General features: G+C 42.3%; 1 long non-coding RNA gene across 1 annotated transcript; it reads right to left on the reverse strand.

Annotated features, from left to right (window-relative positions):
* Positions 1-1,763: 1,763 nt before the first annotated feature.
* LOC144273886 (uncharacterized) lies at positions 1,764-18,131 on the reverse strand. Its single transcript, XR_013347807.1, has 4 exons — positions 17,940-18,131; positions 17,446-17,539; positions 16,859-16,896; positions 1,764-5,751 (listed from the first exon to the last, which is right to left on the reverse strand). It is a non-coding gene; the product is annotated as an uncharacterized LOC144273886 (long non-coding RNA).
* Positions 18,132-20,872: the final 2,741 nt, after the last annotated feature.

The following is a 20,872-nucleotide window of genomic DNA, read 5'->3' on the forward strand; positions in this document are numbered from 1 at the left end:
CAGGTTTCAGAGTAACAGCCGTGTTAGTCTGTATTCGCAAAAAGAGAAGGAGTACTTGTGGCACCTTAGAGACTAACCAGTTTATTTGAGCATGAGCTTTCGTGAGCTACAGCTCACTTCATCAGATACATACCGTGGAAACTGCAGCAGACTTTATATATACACAGAGAATATGAAACAATACCTCCTCCCACCCCACTGTCCTGCTGGTAATAGCTTATCTAAAGTAATCGTCAGGTTAGGCCATTTCCAGCACAAATCCAGGTTTTCTCACCCTCCACCCCCCCACACAAATTCACTCTCCTGCTGGTGATAGCCCATCCAAAGTGACAACAATTTTCAAAGATAATGGCCGATGGCTTTGCAATCACATCCGCCAATTCCCTCAGTACTCTTGGATGCATTAGATCTGGACCCATGGACTTGTGCATGTCCAGCTTTTCTAAATATTCCTTAACCTGTTCTTTCACCACTGAGGGTTGCTCACCTCCTCCGCATACTGTGTCGCCCAGTGCAGCAGTCTGGGAGCTGACCTTGTCTGTGAAGACTGAGGCAAGAAAACAAAAACAAAAACAACCTTATGCTAGAAAACAACCAATAGAGGCAGAATTGCTATCTGGTTCTCATTCCCCTGTACAGCTAGGCAGAGGGGATGCTGTGGAACAGCTTTATTATGTGCACCAGGATGTCCCGTGAATCCTCCACAGAGATCTCAAGGAAACTTTCCTGAAGATAGTCTACAATTCTCTGCCATACGTTTCTGGGGAGGGCTGCCTTATTTCTTCTGCTGTGGTAGGACACTTTTCCATGCCACTCAGCAATTACGTCAGCAGGCACCATTACAGCACACAGGCTACAGCATACAGACCCAGCTGGAAGCATACAGGAGCTGTTCCCTTTCAACCTCCGTTACCTTCAGGAGTGAGACATCAGCTAAAATCACCACTGCCTGTGGAAAACTGTGCCAGTGTTCAGTTCAATGGCCCTATACACATATACTTATGGCAGTTAGCTATCCCCCCTGCACTTATTTTTCCAACTTGCCCCCTTCCCCCAGGGCTGTACTCACCATGGCTGGGACTGCCACTGTGCTGTATAAATCCCAAGTAGAAGTGAGAATGTAGTGCTTGCAATTTGTGTGGATCCAGGGGATTGAGTTCAGTATACCAGGTTTCCATTTATCTTGTGAATACACTCGCCGTGGTACCTCTGTGCATTGTATCTTTTGCAGCTGGAAATGTGGCCTTGAGGGTCTCTGCATCCACACCAGCAGAGTGGCTCAGCAAGATAACGAGGAGAAGGAAGACGACACAGGATGACATGTTCCAAGAGATCCTAAAAGACTCTGCTGCACAGGGCTTGGAGGATCACCCTTGCAGACAGAATGGCCAAAGATAGAGTGGAGAGGAGAAACGTGTGGGGAAAGGAAAGAGATGTGCAGCAGGAGATGCTAGAGGTTTTCAGGCAGCAAACGGACATGCTGCAGATTCTTTTTGACTTCCAGGTTCAACAGTCTTGTGCTTGCCTCCCTCTTCATCCCTCAGAGAACTGCATTCTGGGACCTCGCTACAGCTCCCCCCACCCCCCACATTCCACATGGTATCTGCAGCTGCTGCACCCTGGGGGAGAGTACAGACAATCACAGCTGCGCATACACTGACCTGTGAAGGACACAGGTGTCTGTGTACCTGAAATGAAAATGACTGTTCTTTCCCCTTCAAAAGTTCTTTTCCTTCTATTTATTAATTTTTATTCACTTATAAATGTGTCTGTTTACATGGGTATGGAATAAAAGTCTATTCTGGGAAACTTAATTCATCTTTATTAGTTCACAACAAATGCTAGCTGGGGCTGACATTCACAGATACTAGTAATAGGTGCATTTGCAATGTCATGTCATTACACACATAGCACTCATTACAAGGTTCATACTGGGGTGTAAAAGAGCAATGCCAAGGTACAGCACACTACAGCAATACATATTTCTGTGGCTCACTATTGGAATGGTATTTCACAGCCTCCCTGAACCAAATAGCTCCACGTGGAGCTTTACTTATAACCCTGCTATCCAGCTGCTCAAAATCAGTGGACAGCCGTTCCACCTCCAACCTGGTGGAAACTTGTCCCCCTTTGCTTCACCGATACTATGAAGCACACAGCAGGCAGCTATAATCATTAGGATATTTTTTCTTTGAGGTCCAATCTCATAAGCAGACACCACCAGTGACCTTTCAAACAGCCAAAGGCACATTCAACTGTCATTCTGCATCTGCTGATCTTGTAGTTGAAGCGCTCCTTGGTGCTGTCAAGGTGGCCAGTGTATGGCTTCATGAGCCACAGGAGTAAGGGGTAGACTGGGTCTCTCAGGATCACTATTGGCATTTCAACATCCCCAATGGTAATCCTGTCTAGAAAGAAAGTCTCCGCTTGCAGCTTTCTGAACAGCTCAGTGTTCTTAAAGATGCGTGCATCATGCACCTTCCCTGACCAACCTACACTGATGTCAGTAAAGCATTCCCCAATGATCCAAGTGCTTCTAATAGGATAGAAAAGTAGCCCTTTCTGTTGGTGTACTCTGTGGCAAGATCTGGTGCCAAAATAGGGATATGTGTGCCATCTATTGCTCCACCGCAGTTCAGGAACCCCACTGCTGAAAAACCATCCACTATGTCAGGGGTGGCCAAACTTACTGATCCTCTGAGCTGCATATGACAATCTTCAGAAGTTCGAGAACTGGGGCGCACCTGCTGGGTCTTGGGGCTTCATCCCCATGGGGAATGGGGTCTTGGGGTTTCAGCCCAGTAGTCGGCACCTGCCAGGGCTCGGGGCTTCAAGATGAAGCCCTGAGCCCCGGAAGGTGCACCTTGCAGGGCTGAAGCCTCTGGGCAGAAGCCAGAAGTGATGTGTGGGGGAGGTCAGATGAGGTAATGTGCACCCCCCAGATTTTTGCCAGAGTTTGCTGGCCCCTCTCAGTCACATGGTGCCATCAGGCCCCCTCCCTGCATGGCAGCTGGGAGCTGCAGCTATGGGGAGAGGCAGCAGCAAACAGCTGGGAGCTGCAGGGAGAGCAGCTACTTTTGCTACTGCCTCTGCCAGGGAGCTATAGCAGCAATCCCTCCCTACAGCTCTCAGCTGTTTGCTGCTGCCTCTCCGCGTGGAGCTAATACCTGGGAACTGCATGGCGGGGCCGCTGAGGTAAGTTGAGGGGCATGACTCAAGCTGTTGGGGGAGGCAAACCTTTAAATTGTGCCCCCACCCCACTCTCAGCTGACACCAGTAATCTTTGGCAGAAGTTTCTAGCCCCATCACCCCTCCACAGGGCAGAAGACATGAGCTCTCCCCCCCACCACCTCCCACTCAGTCTAGTAGGTGGAGAATGGTGGGGAGAGCATGGGATTGCCCAGAGTAACAGTCCTTTGTAGCAGGAGATGATTAATGGCTCTGCACACTTGCATCACAACCACCCCTGTGGTGGATTTCCCCACTCCAAATTGATCCCCGATTGATCAGTAGCAATCAGGTGTTGCAAGTTTCCACAGAGCGATCGCCACTCGCTTCTCCATTGTCAGTGTAGATCTATTGTGGTGTCGCTGTGCTGGAGGGCTAGTGTGAGCTCTACAGACAGACCCAGGAATGTGGCTTTGCTCATCCAAAAATTCTGCAGCCACTGCTTATCATCCCAAGGTTGCATTACGACCCAATCCCAACAATCAATGGTCATTTTTCAGGCTCAGAACCAGCACTCTACCATCTGCAGTTGCTCCGTGAATGATGTCAGCAACTTTGTATTGTTTCTTTCTATGTCCCACAACAATATACCCCCTCACCCAAGGAATTGTCATGTTCCCCGCAGCTCCTCTGACAGCTCTTCAAATACTGCAGGATCAGGCAGCCCATGCTCACAATGAGTATCACATTAGGGCAGAGCTGTGCAATATTCATGCGTCTGATATGGATGGCAGACAGTAAGGATGGATGGGTGGGTTTGTGGGGATCTTTGAAAAAAGGTGCAAAACATTATGGGATGCAGATTAAATTATGAGATGAACACTGCATTATGGGATGTTTAAATCATGTTCCCAGTCAACCCTGAATGACTTGTTTGGTCCTATGAGGCACTGCAAACCCTCTCCAAAACACCCTGTGCTAGAAGGTGGTGAGCTTCACAGTGGGATAGCTACCCACAGTGTACTGCTCTCTGCATCCATGCAAGTGCTGCTCGTGAAGAGACAAACCGCTGACATAAGGAGCATAGTGTGGACATGCAAAAGCTATTTAATTACTGCGGCAGCTGTATGCTGATGGAACTGAGGTCGACATGGCTTGACAGGAGAATCTGCCCCTCAATTTCTGATTTTCCAGATTAATATTTTAAATTAATAATCAACATGATTAACTGAGATACCACCTTGTTCCCTATGCCACATTTCTACAGTTAGGATCACAGAAAGTGCTTAATTTATAGTTCCCTTGATATAAATGGGGGAAGCTGTTGGAAGAGAATTCCTCAGCTTTCAACTTTTGACTCACAATAGGCATTAAACACCTCGGGCTTCTTGATGTAATCAGGTATTAGCTCTCCTTCCACTATAAGTAGAGGACCTACACTTTCATGCATGTTTCTCATGCTCTTAACATATTTAAATAACCTTTTCTTATTGCCTTTTGTGTGTCTTGCTTGGTGTAACTCACTTTGTGCCTTAGCCTTTCTGATTTTGTCCCTACTTGCTTGTGCTATTCTTTTGTATTCATCCTTAGCAATATGTCCATGTTTCCACTTTGTATAGGATTCCTTTTCGCTTTTCAGGTCAATAAAGAGCTCTTGATGGAACTATACTGTCTTCTTACTTTTCTTCCTATCTTTCCTTCACATCAGGAGAGCTTTTAACTGTTCCTTTAATACTATCTCCTTGAAAAACTGTTGGTTCTCCTGAACGCCTTTTTCCCCTCAGATTTTCTTCCTGTGGTACCTTACCTACTAGTTCTATGAGTTTGTTAAAGTCTGCCTTTTTGAAGTCCATTGTCCTTATTCCACTGTTCTCACTCCTTCCTTTCCTTAGAATCATGTAATCTATCATTTCATGATCACTTTCATCCAAATTGCCTTCTACCTTCAGATTCTCAACTAACTCCTCCCTGTTGGTCAGCATCAAGTCAAAAATGGCTTTTCCCCTTGTTACTTGCTCCACTTTCTGAAACAAAAAGTTGTCCTCAATACAGTCCAAAAACTTAACAGCAATTTTGTGTTTTGCTGTATTACTTTTCCAGTAGATGTCCGGGTAGTTAAAGTGCCCCATTATTATCAGGTCTTCTGTTTTGGATATTTTTGTTATTTATTCCAGAAATGCCTCATCCACCTCCTCTTCCTGATCCTGTAGTCTATAATAGACACTTACCATGACATCATCCCTGTTCACCGCCCCCGCCCCCCTCAATTTTACCTTTATCCAGAGGCTTTCAACTAGTCTGCCTCTCACCTCCTTCTGGACCTCAGAACAAGTGTATATATTCTTGATGTATAATGCAAAACCTCCTTGTTTTTTTTCTTCCTGAATAGTCTATACCCCTCTATACCAATATTCCAGTCATGAGACTTATCCCAGGAAGTTGTGTTCAGGGAGGAAGGCTGGTCTTGCTGTCAGGGAAATAGGCAGGGACTCAGGAGTTCTGGATTCCATTCTTGTCTCTGTCACATACTTCCTTTGTGACCTGGAGCAAGTCACTTAATGTTGGTGTGTTTCAGTTCCCCATCTGTAAAACAGGGATGCGAATATTTACTCTCACTTGTCCATTCCAATTGTAAGTTCTGTGGGGCAGTGGTGGTTTTTGACTATATGTATTTGTGCAATGCCTAACACAATGGGGGCTCTTTCGTGGTTGGGGTCTGGATTACTATAATAAATTATAATAAATGACATTATTTTCATTGTGAGGTTATTTGAGCCTATTAGAAAATTATTTCTAACGGGTAAGAGTCAAAATTCACATGCTAGGATCACAAATAACCCTCACGTATTGTAATTTAAGTGAAGCTGCTTAAAATCCAACCATCAGCAGACTGTGTCCACTCCTATTAGTAACAATCAGTGCTTCTGCCCTCCATCAGTAAGAAAGGTGTTCATATCTTTTGTTGAAGCTGGCTAAATCCAGGCAAAGGCCAGACTGCTTCAGCCAGCAGATTTGCACAAAGATTATACATCAATAGTAAATCCAGTCTAAAGAGGCACAAGTTTGGATAGCATCTCTGTTGATATTACCAAGGTATTTCCCCGCCATTGCCTTTTCAGTATTGTATTGTTAGGGGAAATGACTACAGACAGATCCATTACCCCTGACCTGAGAAAAAAAAGCAAGTGTATGGAAGAGCAAGCAGAGGGGGAAAAAAAAAGTTACTCATGACGCTTCTATTGTCATTTATTAATGCAGGGAGGTCAAGGTTTAAAATTAAATTACAGTCCCAGATCTGAACCTCTAAAGCAGAGTAAGCTCAATTATTTCCTGAATCATGAAAAATGTGTTTAAAGAACACAGATTGCAAAGGTCCCTTTGCTGATAATGGATCCCGGTGGATTGGATTATCTGAATATTCATGCTGCAGTAATTGCGCAGCATAGAACCCAGTTAATTTCTTACTGAATCTAGCCCTAGGCTTGTTAACCAATATCAAAACTGACCATTTCAAGACAAATTTTTCCACTCCATAACTTGAAAACCAGTTTCAGATCACATAGCAAGTGATAAATGATATAATCCCCTAATCTTTTGCCATCCAGTGTGCAGGGGCAGACAGTGTCAGTGTTAAATCTGCGTTCTTGGCTTTTCACAGTTGGACCTTTGACATTTTGCCTCACACAAAATTATAGATCTATTCTGATGGGTGTACCTGAAAAGATGGAGATTTGGATCAGCCAACATGTGGCTATTTAAGCTCTTCAGAACTTCATGGGTTTTCAAAATTGAGCCAGACACTTCCAGTCACATTTTTTCTTTGGCTTCTTGCCCCACCCAGGAAGCATGCAGGCCCCCAAACTGGGAAGTGTTTGCTTTCAAACATTAACCAACTTTTTTATAACCTCAGAAAAGACTCAGTTCAGAGACTGGTCGCATAGTTTTGGTTCCTATTTTATTCAACTGTTTTTTGAACCCTTACATAAAATGTGACCATACAGTGCTAGATTGTTTATTTAGGCACAGAGTTCAGTAAGGTGAAGAGGGCAGGAATACATTACCTGCAGTAGGAATAGCATATAGACCAGGGATGGGCAAACATTGTGGACCGAGGGCCACATCTGGGTATGGAACTTGTATGGTGGGCCATGAATGCTCACGAAATTGGGGTTGGGGTGTGGGAGGGCTCTGGCTGGGGGCATGGGCTCTGCGGTGGGGCCATAAATGAGGAGTTCAGGATGCAGAAGGCTCTGGGCTAGGGCAGTGGGTTAGGGTGTGGGGGGAAAGGTTCTGGCTGGGGATGCGGGTTCTGGGGTGGGGCTGAGGATGAGGGGTTGGGGATGCAGGAGGGTGCTCCGGGCTGGGACCAAGGGGTTTGGAGGGTGGCAGAGGGATTGAGGTGGTCCAGGGGATTGGACCAGGCTCTGTGGGGTGCTTACCTCAAGCAGCTCCCAGAAGCAGCAGCAGCAGCAGCATGTCCCCCCTCTGGCTCCTACATGGAGGCACAGCCAGGCAGCTCTGCGCGCTGCCCCGTCTGCAGGCACCACCCCTGCAGCTCCCATTGGCCACGGTTCCTGGCCAATGGCAGCTGCGGGAGCGGCGCTTGAAGTGGGGACAGCATGCGGAGCCCCCTAGCTGCCCCTATGCATAGGACCAGGAGGGGGGACATGCTGCTGCTTCTGGGAGCCATGCGGAGCGGGGCAAGCCCCCGACCCTGGTCCCCGGCTGGAGTGGGGCAATCCCTGGACCCCACTCCTCGGAGGGAGCTTGAGGGCTGAATTAAAACATCTGGAGGGCTGGATGCGGCCTCTGGGCCATAGTTTTCCCACCCCGATATAGACAGAGGCACTGTGATTTCAGAGATCCACACTGACACATCCTCCCATTTCCTTCTTGCTCTGGAGCAAGCTATAATTTGCAACAACCCTCTCACAGTTCAGCTGTGCTTGTCAACTAATAGAGGGTGGAGCCCTCCCTGCCCAACCCCTGCCCACCTGCAGAAGGTAGGAGGACACCGGTAATTTTTTAAAAGTGCCTCAGAATCCTATGTCCCACTGAAATGTTACCAACAGTGCCAGCTTACTCTAGGGAACTCATTCAGGCCTATAAGGGAAGTTCTTGCTCTCTTATTGACTTGCATAAACATGCAGTCCAAGTCACTATCTAATACAAAATTTGCATCACTTATAAGAAAACGCTGGTTATAAGAAAACGTTTCCAAAATACATGGTGCCAGATCCTCAGTTGGCATACACTGTCACTGACTTCAAGCTCCACTGAAGTCAATGGAGCTATGGCAATTGACACCAGCTGTGGATCAGCTCCCACTTCTGTACTGAGGTTTCCAGTGTGATTTTTCTTCTTGCTTACAACACTTCTGAGACATCCATTTTTAATATTTTTTGCTTTGTTATTTTATGGAGGTGACCTAGTAATTTTCTTTTATGCTTTTAAAATCTGATTCTTAATTCTCAGTGCAACAAGCCGTGAACCAAGTCTGGGAACCCCTGATTTAAGTGGTCGGTTACATACCACAGTTAGTAGTTCTGCACTTTCATATTTATGTTCCTTCAGAACTTTTGGGTGAATGCCATCTGATCCTGGCAACTTATTACAATTTGATTTATCAGTTTATTCCAGCACATCTCTGCCAACAACATAAAAAAAGAATGGCTTGGATGTGGGGATCTCCCCTACATCTTCTTCAGTGACAATCAGTACAAAGGCCACAATGGCCTTGTCTTTCTTGAGTGCTCCTTTCATACCTCGATTGTCCAATGACCCCACTGATTGTTTGGCAAGTCATTGCTTATGAACTTTTAAAAAAATTGCTGTTAGTTTTTGTGTCTTTGGCCAGTTGCTCTTCAAATTCTTTTTTTAATCTGCCTTATTATATTTTTACACTTGACTTGCCAGAGTTTGTGCTCCTTTCTATTTTCCTCTCTATAATTTGACTTCCAATTGTTAAAGGATGCCTTTCTACCTCTAACTGCTACTTTTATTCTTTTGTTTAGCTGCAAGCGGCCATACTTGTGGACACTCAGGTAAACAAAGCGTCTTGTGGCCCGCCAGGGGCTTACCCTGAACAAGCCGCGAACCAAGTTTGCTTTAGTCAGAACTAACCTGCAGGGCAGCTGACTGATGGATGCCCCAAAAGGCTTCCCTGAGTCTGTAGTTCTGGAACCAAATGCAAACACTGGGGTAAGCATGTCAACTCCACTGAAACAGATGGGCCGAGTTTAGCTAAAGCTCTGTGGGCTTAACGGTGTTAGTGCTAAGGATAAATTTGGTCAACAGAGTGGGAAAGAGCCTCTCATCTACACTGAATAATGTTGCTTTATAGGCTTCCCACACCATTCTCTTCCACACTGTCAAGCATCACTATCTCTGCTCAGCCACAGTGCTGTCTGATTCCTTCACTATTAACCCTAATACATAGTAATGATTATTTATAGGTTACTTTGGCATTATTGTGATTTTAATATGTCTTTCTACTTGCAGTATTTTGGGCCAGATTGCGTCACCCTAATTCAAATTCAGTAGAACCTTACCATGCAAATATGTCTTATCCAGTCCGTGTAAAAGTAGCATGATCTGACCACTGGGTACTGCATTTTTTAATTAAGAAGGCTTGTTGACAGTACAAGTTATTTTCTTACATAAGAATTAAAATGGAGAGTGACCGTTATAAAGACATGGGATGAAATCCCAGTTCTACTGAACACACTGGGAGTTTCACTTTCAATAGGGCCAGGATTTCACCCAGAAAATTTAAAGCAGAATTGAGACAGTTAAGCAAAGCCAGAAACCAGGCTTTCCTCACTTTATAAAACCATCTGATTTGAGGAAATGAAACTACCAAAAGCAAAACTGAAATCACCTTTCTAAACGACACCTATTTAGATAAATTCTTCAACAGCAGTTGCTAGATGGTTTGTTTTTTCCAATAGAGCTGAGTGCTCATGAAAGTAAGATTGACAGCTGGGCAATCTGAAAAAAAATTAAGATTGAAGACAGCTTCAGAAGGCCAATCTCCTTCATGTTGCTTAACGAAGGAGTGATAGCAGGCATCCTGTCTGTCTCGGCATATTTTGAAGAAAGGTGGAATGATAACATATGAATGCCTAAATTTGTAGAAATCTGCTGTTTCTATAGCTATAGATATTGAAATTAATTTAATTTTAATTCAGAAGTATTCAAAAAGGGATAAGAAATGCAATTTGTTAAAAATTTAAGCACTTTTAAAAAAACTCTACTATACTTCTTACAAATGCATATGAGAGAAAATATCATAGTACAGCAATAGGATTTTATATTTTACAACAATGACACTGGTAGGACTACAGGAAAATGCTTGTTAATGAACAGATCATGCAGTGCCAAAGCTTACAGGATCAGGTGACTGGCTTCGGATTGATAAATAATACAATACTCCAGACTTCAGGTGTTTTATGGTCTTTCACAATGAAAGAAACAAGAGACTACTTCATTAGTAACTAAATATTCTTCATACATGTCAATTACTACACATAAAAGACAGTATAATATGTACAGGCCAAACACCAGTACTAGACATATTTCAAGTTTTCTATATTCTTAAGCCTGTCAAAATAATTAAACCAGACTATTAAGAGTAGTCTGCTGGTGTATCTTTGCTCTCCAGCCAACAAGGGGAATAATGTTATGAGGGAGCTGATGCTACTTCCATGCTAAAAATTGCCAGCAGGGATATTCTGAAACCAACTTACAATGACACCAGACATTAAAATCCCTTTTAAAAAAACCTTCCCTTTCACAGAAGTACCCCCAGGACAAAATGGTGGGGAATTAATCGTCCCTGGGGCTCAGCAGCTCTCTGTGGCAAAGGTGATGTAATTTGCATCTTTGCATCAGTACGGATTAATTTACACCCCTAAATTAGGTGTTGGTCAACTATAATTTATAGGTTTCAGAGTAACAGCCGTGTTAGTCTGTATTCGCAAAAAGAAAAGGAGTACTTGTGGTACCTTAGAGACTAACCAATTTATTTGAGCATGAGCTTTCGTGAGCTACAGCTCACTTCATCGGATGCATACCGCGGAAACTGCAGCAGACTTTATATACACACAGAGAATATGAAACAATACCTCCTCCCACCCCACTGTCCTGCTGGTAATAGCTTATCTAAAGTGATCATCAAGTTGGGCCATTTCCAGCACAAATCCAGGTTTTCTCACCCTCCACCCCCCCACACACAAATTCACTCTCCTGCTGGTAATAGCCCATTGGTTAATGGGAGAGTGAATTTGTGGGGGGGGGGGGTGGAGGGCTATTACCAAAAGGGAATTTGCCCAATCTGGGTAACTGTGCAAGAGAGCCTGAGAGAGACAGAGTCAGAGAGAGAGAAAAAAAAGGAGGCTTGAATCTGAGGTTTTCATCTAGGAGCTGGGGGACAGTTACTTGGCAGGTGCTGTCCGTGAAATCTGGATCCTCCCTATGGCCAAGGGGAATTCTGGTAAACTGTTTAAAGGCAACTGGTAATTTAAATTAGAAAAGGGATTGTATCTAATATGGAAGTTTAGAGCCTGAGGTTACATCTTTATGTGTATTTTCTATGTAATTTGTATAAGTTTGCTCTCCCTTACTATTATTTCACCTTTGAAGCTGTGGCTTTTCTATTAAATAATTATTTTATTTATTTTTTACCCCAATCAGGCCTCTGGTGTGCAAACTGTGTGGTGTGTATGTGCCAAAGTAAGCTGGTATCTGGGAGGCTGGTTTCACACCTTTTGGGGTGATGAGGCAAAGGGGAAAAGTCTGAGTGCCTGATAGAACTCAGGGAGGATGGATTTGAGTAGACTCAGGACTGGAAAGGGCTGTTGGTGTCACCCTGCAAGGAGTAACTAGGTTGGTGGAAGTGAGGGTGAGACCTTGTGCTTGTGGGCAGGCTACTGTTGTCAGGGGTATGAACCAAAGTTGCATAGTTAAAAGACATCCAAGGTTATAGAGTAGGTGGAGACAGAATTCTTTCTGGTTTGGATGATCCCCAACATGTCACAGTGAGGTGCCATCTACATCGCCAAAATGCATCAACTACCAGCTGGAGTGCTCAAGGAATTCCAACAGGAGAACTTTGTTGTCAAGATATCATGTTAGAAGTTCAACGAAATGGACCCTGATCAAGCCAAGTGTGGCTTAATGGAACGGGAAAGAAAGAAGATGGAATTGTAGGCATCACCGAGATTTGCTCAGGCCTCAGATAGACCTTGTCTTACAGTGAGAGCCCATATCACAGCAGACACCAGAGCCATGTTCCATGTTGGGTTGGATGACCAACTTATTCACAATAAGTCCAAAAAAGGCAAAGAAGTGACATGACAATGAAGATGAGGATGCACTCTTACAAATACTTCAAAGGTTCACCGTTTTCTTTGGGGAGCAACCACCCACTTCAGTGCAAAATATTGCAACAAAAGATCTGGCTACTGAAGCCATACAAGATGCATTGTGGAATGCAAAGATCCTAGAACAAGTGGTGCTGGACAGTTTTGTGGAGAAACAACTTATGACACAGGAGGGGGAGCCTAGGTATGTACACTCTCATAATCCACTGCCAAAAAAATAATGCTCTGACTTTTCCATGCTATATGAATTGGGGGAAGAAGTCAACGAAAAGGCCTCAACCATGAAGACAGACAGAAATATTCTTCAGAGCCTAATCACAGCCTGTAAAGATGGCAGGACTGTGAAGTTAAACAAATTTTGAAACAAGAAATGACTGTCCCTTTGGCATGAGTGCAGATGAATGGCAGCCTAAGGCACAAAAGCAATACTGAGGGGTGTACTGAGAGCTGACTTACACTGCCCACCAACAGTTACCCTTGTTGGGAAAAGATGTCTTATGCAACATGTGCAAGCTTTGTACAAGCCATAGGAAACCCAGAACGTATGGAGATCTTGTGGATACATTTGTAAAAATAATACTTAGGACTGGTGCAGACTTCCACAAAATAGATGTGTTTGACAGATACTACAAAGAATCTATTAAGGACAGTACATGACAAAAAACAGTCAAGAGGTACAAGACCCATTTGATGAGTGGTGGAAGGCAGATACGTGAAATTGGATAATTTCATTTTGCTTCCAGAAAATAAGAAGGACCTTGTAATATTTTTATCTGAGCAACCAATGACCCAAGCACCATATGATAAAATCATCATTCTGGCTGATGCCTTTCAGGATGAAGGTCAGGTATGATGCTCGACAGCAACAGTTGATACCAATCAGCAATGCACTCAACAGCAAGAAACAGACAAAAGAATGATTTTGCACTGTGTCTGTGACGTGATCGTTCCCCTCTATTCGACATTGGTGAGGCCTCATCTGGAGTACTGTGTCCAGTTTTGGGCCCCACACTACAAGAAGGAGGTGGATAAATTGGAGAGAGTCCAGCGAAGGGCAACAAAAATGATTAGGGGTCTGGAACACATGACTTATGAGGAGAGGTTGAGGGAGCTGGGATTGTTTAGTCTGCAGAAGAGAAGAATGAGGGGGGATTTGATAGCTGCTTTCAACTACCTGAGAGGTGGTTCCAAAGAGGATGGTTCTAGACTATTCTCAGTGGTGGAAGAGGACAGGACAAGGAGTAATGGTCTCAAGTTGCAGTGGGGGAGGTTTAGGTTGGATATTAGGAAAAACTTTTTCACTACAAGGGTGGTGAAACACTGGAATGCATTACCTAGGGAGGTGGTAGAATCTCCTTCCTTAGAAGTTTTTAAGGTCAGGCTTGACAAAGCCCTGGCTGGGATGATTTAATTGGGGATTGGTCCTGCTTTGAGCAGGGGGTTGGACTAGATGACCTCCTGAGGTCCCTTCCAACCCTGATATTCTATGATTCTATGATTCCACAGTGATACCAACAGTATGGTTATTGCAGCTAGGGACACTGCTGTGCTTATTCTTTTGCTGGCTCACCACAGCAAAATAACATGCAGGCAGCTTTGGATGAAAGCTGGCACATCAAAGGAACTAAAGTACTTTCTCACAAATGGCATGAATAGGAAACTACAATATGAACCACACGTTCCGGAAACTCTGCTCCCATTTCACACCTTGACCGATTGTGATGCTACCTCATTTATTGCTGGACACAGCAAAAAGACCACATGGAAAGTTTTTCAGCGACTTCATTAGCTGCTAATACACCTTGGACACAGTGAGCTGGACTTGAAGAAGGTGAAAAGTGCAGAAGAGTTTATTTGTAAGATATATGACTTGTCAGAGGTCCATAGCACTGACAAAGCATTTGCTATTTTGTTCACCTGCTTGCAGTCATCAGAAGCACTACTCCCAGTAAGTGATGGTGTTACTGCCACATACAGAGAGCTCATTTCCAGGCATTAGTTGGGAGACAGGTTCACTGCCCAGATCCAGTACTTCCTCCTCCAAATACAATGGGTTGGAAATAAGAGAACGGCAGTCTGGTGCCACAGCTCATGTCATTGCCACCAATAGCAGCAGATTGAATGGAGGAAATATTCTGTAGCTGTACAACAGGGTGCAAGAATCAGTGATGCAGTTGCAGGACAGCATGAGTTGTTTGTACAGGAGCATGCAAATATCGAGATCTGGAACAAGGTTGTGTCAATGTACCTGATATTTACCGCTTAAGGACAGTATTATCAAATAAGTAGATGTGTCATAAGTGACTTAATAAAATGTTAATTCACTCTGTATACCAAAGTTTCTTTAAATAGTACAACATTAAATAAGTATTTTAATGCATACGTTCATGCTTAGTCAAGAATATATCACCACATGTTTTTAAACCAGATGTTTTCAGATTATGTGTTATATTTCTGATAGTTAAATCAGCTGCTATACCTTTATTTCGAAGTTCTAACACTGAAGGAATAAGAGCACTTTTGTGGTTGTATAACAAAGTGAACTACTTCTAATATCTCTTGCAAATAAGAAATGGAAATTCAATAGCTTTATAAACAGGCTGTGCATATTATTTGATCACTTGTATTACATCCCACAACTCATTACAATCATTTGACACGTTATTCCTAAATGAAAAGGAAATAAAAAATTTTGTTCTTCAGCAATTTCCAAAAGTTACTTTGCTCTCTTCGTAGAGGCCTGTATTCACAACATACAGCTTGGTAACAACCATATTTGGATTCAGTGCACCCTAATTATCTTTTAAAAAAAAAAGACTTGTTGCCAACTTTTAACAGCATCAGCAGCAGCCTTTTACAATTTACTTTTTTTGAAAACCCCATCAGTCTAATAGATCTGAAACATATTTTGTATCTTGGACTCATCTCTTTATTAAAGGTACCCTAAAATTACATTCCTAACTTCTTAATTGCATTAAAAATACTTCCAGCCCATCATCCTTCAGTGCAAAGTCAAAATAACAGAGACATTTTCTGAATTAAGTAGTGTCTTCTCTTTCAGATATCACTCCATTTTAGATTGGAACCTCCAGATCCTTGGAAGACCTGAGCACTTCACTAGAATTTAGTTTTAAGTTTTGCCCAAATTGAACTTTGAATATGAAATGGTACGTCCCTCCAACTGAATGCAGAATATCCAGAGGAAGCAACGGTCAGATCCTAAGAGTTGCAGAGACTCTATAATTTCTAATGAAGTCAGCAGAGGAGGCCACCAATTTGGTACCAGGCCATGGCTCTCTGATACAGCAGTGATAGTGGGCCACTTTGTCTCCTGCCCTATCTTTAGTTTCTATCAGTCTCTTGGAGTAACACTTTTGGGCCGCCCGGGCTTCCTCAGCTACATGTGTTCTGGGCACCTTTACACATGCACCTTCTCAAAGAAGCTGAATGAGCATCCTTCTTTCAGACTTCTGCTCTTAGTGGTTTGCCCTTCACCCTATCCTTCCTGATGCACCAGGGACAGCCCCATTGGCTGCTCTCCACTGCTACTCACTGGGGAGGGGTGGCTACTAGTGTTAAGGAGTGGGGGAATGTGAGGAAATGTGAAGAAAAACAGAAGGGTTTCTTAGACCTTCTATAACCAGATCATTATTGTACTTTGTTTCAAACCAATATCCATGAAATGAACTGAGAGTAGTGTCACACTGATTTTTCCCATATGCTGTGATCTCATTGTGCTCTCTGCATGTGCAGCCATGCTTTTTTAAGAAAGAAAAGAATATTTCATTTTCTTCTGGCAACTGACCCTCAGTGAGAAGTATGATTTTGTTAATCCTGGACATTGTGTTAGGATTTCAGTTCTTAATACATTTGCTGTGAATGTCATTTAAGATTTTACATAGTTTGGAGTCACAACACACAATACTGTAGCGCAGATTATGATCCAATTAAGACTTTTAAACCTTCAAACCTACATGAGATGTAATAGCCACTTCTATGAAGCTCTTTATTTGCCAACCCTCTGGTTTCCCCACACCCACAAGAGTTGTTCTTACTCTTCTAACAGGATTATATTTAGCCCTTCCCCCATGTAACCTTTGATTATGTATTCCCAATTACTAATTTAAAAATAAGGAATAACAGCAAACTGAATTCTTTAAGATTTGGGCCTCCAAGGGAGATACAGATAATTTAATTTAATGAAGGACTGTAAATAACACAAATGATAAAATTAAATACTTTATTTAATATGAAATAGTTAAGCAAACAGGCATTACAGTATAATCATACACTGCATTTATACTCACATTATATGATGATATGATGCAGCTGGGGTGATCAGTCCCTAAATGGAGAAAAATTATTATACTCATTCTCTAACTATACCTTAATAGTAAAAGGGTGTGCCTAATGTAAAATTATTGTGCTATCTTTTTAATGAATTATAATAATACGCTTTAATTAAATAACATTAACTCCATCTTTACTATAATTCAATATTTTCTACTTTCTTATTGGCTATTTAACATTGCCATGTTAACATCTGTGTAAATGCCATACCTGTAATTATTAATATAGATAAAATGTTAATGTTTTGGAAAATGCTATTTAAAACACTTGAAAAAACCAGTCAGGACCAAAACATGTTTACAACTTGCCCTGGGGTTATATCCTAACTTATCTTCAGCTTGCATCTGAATTCACTCATTTCACTTTACTCATTTTACCAGATCTCGCTTGACTATTATCAAGCCTATTTTTAAGAAATAGATGTTTGGGCCTCCTTAAATTTCAACATTTCTATAATAACATAACAAGCATCATCTTTTGGCTACACCCAAGGCATGGCTCAAGCCTTCTTCATGCTTGCTAACTGAGTGGCTTCTCCTCTCACCTTATGTGGGTAGGTCCTTGGTTCTTTATTTCAGCATCTGGTCCTCCACCCAAGGTGACTCCTCTCAGTGTCTGGGATACAAGGGGTGCTGTCCCTTGGGAAAATAATTAATTCTGTTACTCTGTTCACAAGGAATGTAATCCCGTACATGAAAAATATAATACATTAATAGAAGCCCCAGCCAATGAAATGCCACATTCAGAAAGAATAATACTGCACAGAGGACTTTATTGGGGACAGGAAACAAATACTCTAGGGAAGGAAAGGATTAAGATTGTTATTTTGCTGATGTTTTAGTCAAATTCCCTACCTCCCTGCATTTACCATTCGATACAGGTTCCCAGCTCCCTCCCTAGAACCTTTCCAAGCAGATGAGGTACTGAGGGTAAGTTCTGCAACAAGTGCTGCAGTGCTGTGAATGCTGGCTAGTTTATATAAAACAAAGGGGCTCCCCCTTAGGGTGTTGTCACCCATGCATGAGGCAGGGTCCTCACCTGGCCCCCTGATTTGGAGCCCAGTAGAGGTCTCGGCTGGCTCTAGGTAACTGGTGCTGGATTGGTTCTCTGCCCCTTTGATCATTGGTATCCACAGAGCTGGTACTCCCCAGTCACAGACTAAATCCCACTGTAATTCAAAGACCACTTTTGTGTGGAAAGTGGAAGCTGATTACAGACTTCCTAGGCTATGCTACCTCTCCCCAAAGTGAAACCAAAACTAGTCCTTTTGTCTCTGGGTCAGGAAACCCCTCCCCCACACAGTCCTCCCCCAGAACTGAACTGTCCTGGTTTCTTATTGGACCAGCAAACTGTCTATATAAATAACTCTATCCAATTCATTGGCATTGGTAGGCCTTCCCAGTCTACTCTGTCCCTGCCCCAGACCCTAAAGCAGTCTGGGAAATGGAGTCCATTGGTTCTGGAGCCATTGTTGCTGTGGTCAAGAGTGTAGGCTCCATAGAGGCTCAGTTCAGCCTTCCAGGAGCTAGCAAACGCCAAAGGGGGGTTACATAGATATGATCTGAATTTTAATTAATATGACCTTATAAAAATGTCTGTTTATGAAAATTGGTAGATCCACTTTGTACTAATTACTGATTGGGTGAAGTGAAGTGGTTTGACTGGTTAATTGTATGGTCACTAATATAGGCTACATTTAATTGAAACATGGTTTAAAGATTGGGCGTGTGTGGTTTAAGGAAGTATTAGTGCTTATTTGGGTCCTGATCCTGATTGGTACTAGTCCATTGGGAGTTGAGAGCACACGTCAGCCTTATAGCAGCTTCTTCAGCATATCTCAGGGTATTATATTCACTCTTGACCCATTTCTTAGATTTTTTTAAAAATCTAATAATATTTTACATTTACATAGTGCTTTTTATCCTAAGGGAACCCACAGTTCTTCACAAAGGTGTGCTGGATCTTGGCCTCCTTACTCATGTGGGTAGACCCTTGACTTCAGCGAGACTACTCACATGAGTAAGCAAAAACTGTATGGTCTTAAGCACCATACCTACAATAGCATTGGAGTAATAAGCAATGACAGTGTGTGCATTAGTCAACAATGTGCACACCTTGAAAATGCAGTGTTTAATGTTATGTCCTCATCCATCCCAGTAGTCATCTGCAGCATGCCCAGGGCTGTTTTTGTTACCAGAGTAAAAATTTCACTGGTTTTACAAAAATGTTTTAAATAAGAAAATAATTCACACTGACAACAAATTCTGTTCATCTGGAATAAAGCTTAGTAATGAAAAATGAAAAAAAAAGATTTAAAACAAATGTTGTGGGAATTTTACAATGTATCTTGCAAAGAAAATTTGCTTCTACTCAAAAATAAAAATAAAAAATAAGCGCAAATTTATAACCTCCATGGTTATAAAGAATCTTGACCTATATTTATTGTAAAGAATATTCACTAATTTTATTTTTTCAGGTTTCTTGGACTAACATAAGCTCCCTTTATCCTTCTCTCATGAGCATTGCTGACCTTTCAGTCGCAATCTGTTGCTAAATGATTGCTTTCTGCTCCCGCTTTTTATTAGAATTAAATTGGGAAGAGTAATAGTCTGAAATTACATTTTTTTGGTAATAGAAAAGTGCTTGGAAGGGCAACTGGAATAATGGATGATAGGCGGTGGGAGTGAAGAAGTAGTTTAACCTGCACTCTCCATACAGATTTTTCCCTTCCTTCTAATTTTCCACATAACCTCCATCTCAAGCTTGGTTCTTAAATCATATGGATTAGCAAGGGATTTAGGCCCTGATTCATGAAGATTGTTAAGCATGCTGACATCAATGGGACTACTTATGTGCTTAAAGTTAGGCAGTGCATCAACACCTGACTGAATCAGGGACTGAATAATGATACCTATCACAGATGGTTATTTTAAGTGAGATGTCTGAAAAAGAAGCTTATGTAGAAAATCTAAAGCTAGATTTAAAAAAAATATCCCAAGCAAGACATTTTTGTCCATTCATGAATGGATTAGAAGCACCGTTTTGCATGAATTTATGAAATAATTTGCAATTTCATTAAAAGATGTAACTGTCATGAAAAGATGTCTGAAGATCTGTGTATCCAGTTGCATACATTTGCATGACCAATTACACAAACAACCGGACATTTCCTGAGTGTCCTATTTTTCAGGAAATCTCAGATCTTTAGTGAGCCAGGGTGAGATTTTCAGTTGCGCACCCTCTTAGTTCTTAGTCACACTCTTCTCAGGTGGATGTCATCAGCACATCAGTGTACTGAGGAATTATACAAACAAAATAACCTTGAACATGATCAATATATGTTTGAAAAGGAAAGGGCAATCAGGAAATACTCTAAATATGTTTGGCCTGTTTAAAAATATTTTTGCTTTGCCCTTCTTGAAGATGGCTCATACATGACCAACTTCTGTGCTGTGTTATACCACTGCAATCCTATTGACTCCACCATGGCTGCATGGGTGAAAATGGACAGAATTTGGCCCATAAAATAAAACTATCTACCAATAGTCCAACCCCTTATTCTGATAACTCTTTATGGATTTGTTAGCTATATGCCTAAAGAGTGGCATTTAAAACCATATCCTTATTTTTTATAAGGAAAGAAATATTTGTCTATTCTTGATACTGCAGATGCAGTTTTCAGGCCAGATATACAGTCTTCTCTGTTCTCCATCCCATCAATGGCAGCATACACACAACTTACTGTTTTATTTCATTTATTTATTTAGATTTAAATAATAAAAAAAATCTCTGCCTGGTTTTAGAGGCCCTCACACGTAAGTGATAATACAAGAGAAATCCTAGCATCATTAAATGATCATCATAGCCTGTCACTTCAAAACTGTAGCCAAGACCTGGTGTTGTCACTTATCTCAGATAGCACAGGATATTGACAGGGGGCACTGCCTCAGGCAGTGTTCAAGTGTTTGCCT

The sequence above is a fragment of the Eretmochelys imbricata genome, chromosome 1, assembly GCF_965152235.1.
Source record: "Eretmochelys imbricata isolate rEreImb1 chromosome 1, rEreImb1.hap1, whole genome shotgun sequence".
Taxonomy (NCBI): domain Eukaryota; kingdom Metazoa; phylum Chordata; order Testudines; family Cheloniidae; genus Eretmochelys; species Eretmochelys imbricata.